The sequence below is a fragment of the Ailuropoda melanoleuca genome, chromosome 13 (genome assembly GCF_002007445.2).
Source record: "Ailuropoda melanoleuca isolate Jingjing chromosome 13, ASM200744v2, whole genome shotgun sequence".
Classification (NCBI taxonomy): domain Eukaryota; kingdom Metazoa; phylum Chordata; class Mammalia; order Carnivora; family Ursidae; genus Ailuropoda; species Ailuropoda melanoleuca.
The window spans coordinates 27,380,483-27,384,958 of NC_048230.1; the positions used below are offsets into that span (position 1 = coordinate 27,380,483).

Sequence of the window (4,476 nt, forward strand, 5' to 3'; positions counted from 1 at the left end):
CCGCAGAGGGTGCCCGGAGGGCCCCCCGGCGGCCGGGGAGGCTGAGGGGTGCCCGCAGCCCTGCTTCGGAGCTCTCCCACCAGTCCTCCTAGCTCAGATTCAGGCTTCCACGGCAGTCCTCACTCGCTACCCTCTCGCGCCTCCTGGAGCGGGCGCTCGGCGCCCACCCTCTTCCCCGGAGCGTGGCGACCGGCTTGGGGCGCACGCACGCCCATCGCGGCGCCAGCCTTCGGCGCCTACCTCGCGGTCCCCTTGCTGCCGAACAGCACACACACAAAACTTAAAAAAAAAAATTACCTTACAAAATGCCCTCCCTGCAAATTAAAAAAAAAAAAACAAAAAACCCTTTGCTCCTTACACCCCTGAAACGGCGAGGGGGCGATGGGCTTCGGCGGAGGAGCCGCGCTGGGAGCCGGTTCAATCCAGCCCGGCATGGCTCCCCAGGCCTGCCCGGGCGCATGGAGATCGGCGCCGCCGCCACTCACAGCAACCCCTCTCCCCCGAAATCCGAGGAGCCCGGGCTCACTTACCGAGCGTGTGAATGGGAGCGCGGGCCAGGGGCACCTAGGGGTGCGGCGGGCCGAAGAGCGGAGCCGCAGCTCCGCCGCAGCCGACGCCGGGGCAGCGAGTCGCCAGACAAAGCCCGAGATGGCGAAGCGGAGCGACGGCTAATGGCGAGCCCCACGCGCCGCGCTCCGCCCGCCCCGCTCCGCCCGCCCGCCCGCCCNTTTTTTGGTGGGGGGGCAGGGCGGGCGTGTTGAGACTTTTGGGGTTTTTTGCCCCCAGCTCGCACTCACCTGCGGAGCCGCCGGGAGGGCTGGGGGTGGGGGCGCGCGGGGCTGGAGCCGGCGAGCGCGGGTTGAAAGCTAGCCAAGCTCTGCAGCGCCCGACCCGGGCGTATACGCCGCCGCCAGTCCCCGCAGAGAAATCGTCCTCCTACCCCCGCCTCCATCGCTCTGCGTTTCTCTTCCAATCAGCCGGTCGCTTGGCGGCTCCTCCATTCTCCGGCCAAGCCCGCTGCCTAGAGCGAGCTCCACTCCTCCATCTGCTAGCCCGGCTCCTTGCTCCCCTGCCGGGGCCGGCGAAGCGACGTGGGGCCGGAGGGGGATTTGCGAGGGAACCTGCCTGCTTCCCGCTCCCATTGCTCCCTCCCCGCTGCCTCCTGCCTCCTGCTTCTCTCCTGCGTCTTTCCAACTCTCCCCTGTCGCCACTGGTGTGTGTCTGAGTGTGTGCGCGGGTTTTTTTTTTTTTTTTAATTGCTCTTTGCTTTTGCAACCCTGAAGCCAAAGCGAGGGGATGGGGGATAAAGGAGGGGGGTGTTACGAAAAAAAAAGAAAAAGAAGCTCTTAGATTTTCAACACATCGAAAAACCGGGGGAGCACCCAGCCTCGCCGGATCTCGGCTCCCCGCGAGGGCCTTCCGGGTTTTAGAGCGAGCCTCTCGTTGTTCTCAAAGCCCCTCACCTCCGCTGGGTTTAGGATCCGAGGTGTCCGAGCAAAAAGTTCTCCCCTTGGGCCGTAGCGAGGGGTGTCAGGGTGGGAGTTAGGGGGATTTCTCAAGAAGCAGCAGCCATCCCCCCCTCCACCCTGGTTTCGGTAGTTGGGCCGGGGCTAGGGTGGAGAGCCTAATCCCGGTGGATCTGCGCGAAGGGGCTTCCGGGGCGAAGTGGGAGCGGGGAGACCGCGCTTCGCGCATCTCCCCTTCGGTCTCTGCCTCCTGTCCCCTGCCAGCTCCCCCTTTTTTTTTTTTTTCCTCTCCTTTAATCTAATTTCTTCCAACTCCACCTTTGTTGTTACCGGCGTCACGCCCGGACCAGCCAATCCCCGCCATGCAATCAGCTTGTCAAAAAGGCTCGGCCAGCCCTGGGAAAGCAGGCCGCGGGCGCTGCTCCCCCCCTTCTCCCGCCAGCGGCGGCGGGGAGCCGCGAGGGGAGCCTGGCATCCGGGCCTTGCCGCCCGAGCCGCCGCGGGGCAGCCTTCGCCGAGGTCTCCGGCACTCCACCGTCCTGCGGAGCGGAGGGTCGAGAGGCCTGGGCGGGGACCACCATCCACCCTCCCACTGCCGTCGGCTGCGGTCGTGTGTCTCTGCCTCCCCTGCTCAGAGGAAGGGTTGTCAGGAACGCAGGGAGCCAGAGACTGAAGAGCGCCTGCGGTCTGGGCGGTCGCTCCCCGGGCAGCGCCATGGCTCCGGGCTCCGCGGGCTCCCGGGCTGCCAGCCTCCCGCACCGCATCGCGCCCCGCTGGGTCAGCAGCCCCCTTGGACTCTCCCCTGGCACACAGCCTTTTCCGTCCTCCCTCCACGGCCTCACTGCTGCTGTAATTCCTCTTGTCTCCTGGGAGAAATGAGATTCCTTTCCCAGGACTTCGACAGCCCACATGTGCCACGTTTTACAAACAGGGAGGAAACCCCTGTCAAGATCTGGTGTGACCGGATTTTCGAGTGGGCAGGGCACGTAGGAGAGGCCGATTTACCTTGTTGCTGATGAAGCTTGGGCTAATGACCCCTCATTTGCGGGACCTATGCAATGCCCTGTTCTTAAATTGATTTCATTGTTTGGTATTATTTTTGTTAAAGACCCCCTCTCCCCCAGACACATTGTACAAGTGAAGTCTCCACGAATCCAGCTCTGCCCTTGGAACATACCCAGGGCATTTTGTGCAGGATCAAACCATCTCACACACTGTACTTAGAGAAGGCTGGGACCGACTTTCTTACTCCGGCTGGGAAAGAGCAAAGGGTTTGGAGTCAGAAGTCACAGCTCCCAGCTTCTCAGCTCCCCCACCTCTTTAAACAGTGTGTGTTTGATCAATTCTCTTAACCTCATCTGATCCTGTGTCCTTGTCTATAAAATGAGAATAGCAATCCTCTGTTCTCTGCTTTCCCCCCCAGGGGTTGGAGGGTCAACCGAGAGGATGTATATACACTATACATTGTACAGTGCCACTTGTCACGATTGAGAAACTTAGATTCCCAAGAAAGTTCCAAGTCTTCCACATAGAGATCTGGAGTCCAGGTGTCCTGGCTCCAGGCCCTGAGCTTCTTGGCTGGGCCAAGGGGCCTTTCGGTAAAGTGCTCTGGAATAAAACAGGATGAACATGAATCATAAAAATGATTATTATTGATTTTTCATTCCTTGGGCAGCAAAAATCATGGCTGGCACTCTTCCCACTTGGAAACCAACTGCCTTGTTTTACATCTATTGCGTCTCTGGTGAGGTCAGGAGTCTAGGACTTGGGCTGTGGGCCAGAGCATGAGCAACTCTGCCCTTGGTCCTTTTTCTTTGCCCCCTCTCCCAGTTTACCCTCCCTCCCTTCCAATTTTCTGCCAGTACCTTCCAGTACCTTGAAGCAGAGCCTCAGCATTCCACAGTCCCAGATCACGCTGGTGACAAGGCATAATCCTAGCTACACGCTCTCCACTTGGCCCCAGACCTTCCCTGGGTTGCCAGTATCCCAGCACCAGCTCACATCAAACCCTTAGTGTGCCTGGAATGCGTGAACCAAAGTGTGGTGCTTGAATTCCTAGTGTACATGGAGTGATTTTATTTATTTATTTATTTATTTATTTATTTATTTATTTATTTATTTGATGGTATACAGATGAACATTATTTTCAAAATTATGTATTTTAATGTGTATTGGAAATGTTCTGTTTTTTTTTTTTTAAAGATTTTATTTATTTATTCGACAGAGATAGAGACAGCCAGCGAGAAAGGGAACACAAGCAGGGGGAGTGGGAGAGGAAGAGGCAGGCTCATAGCGGAGGAGCCTGATGTGGGGCTCGATCCCATAACGCCGGGATCACGCCCTGAGCCGAAGGCAGACGCTTAACCGCTGTGCCACCCAGGCACCCCAAGGAAATGTTCTGTTTTTTAATGTTTATTCAAGATGATGACATAAAGACTTCTTCCTTTTTTTTTTCTGAGCTGCTGTTGCTTGTTTATTTTTTCTTTTTCTCTTAAAGATTTTATTTATTTATTTGAGAAAGGCAGAAAGAGTGTGTGTGCGGGTGAGAGAGAGAGAGAGAGAGCACTCACTAGCAGGGAGGAGCAGAGGGAGGGGGAGAAGCAGACTCCCTGCTGAGGAGGGGCTTGATCCCAGGACCTCAGGACCCCAGGATCACAATCAGAGCCAAAGGAAGATGCTTAACCAACTGAGCCACCTAGATGCCCCATCTTTTCTTTTTTATAGATAAAAAATAAAAATTGATAATTTTTTTTCCTTTTTTTACAGATAATAAAGTGCCCACATTTTAAGTTTACTGTTTGATTTTTATACATGTATATATAGCCTATCATATGTCACGTAACCACCACCCAGATCAAGGTATGGAATGTTTCTAGTGTCTAGCAAGCTTACTCAACGTCAATATTCCCCTCCAAATGTCACCAGTATTCTGAGCTCCATTGCCATAGAAAGATAAATTTAGCCTGTTTCTGGAGTTCATAGATGTATGTAACTCCTTTATAGCTAGGTT

General features: G+C 55.6%; 1 protein-coding gene across 3 annotated transcripts in view; it reads right to left on the minus strand.

The window, feature by feature from the left end:
- UBTF (upstream binding transcription factor) overlaps positions 1-1,734 on the minus strand; it is a 14,531-nt gene extending 12,797 nt beyond the window's left edge. For 2 of the 3 annotated variants that reach the window (XM_034640288.1, XM_034640286.1), the window contains exon 1: positions 531-699. The gene's annotated coding sequence lies outside the window, so the exon portion shown is untranslated. Of the gene's footprint in view, positions 1-530; positions 700-797 lie in introns of those variants that run through there. The other variant, XM_034640287.1, reaches the window with a different exon arrangement.
- Positions 1,735-4,476: the final 2,742 nt, after the last annotated feature.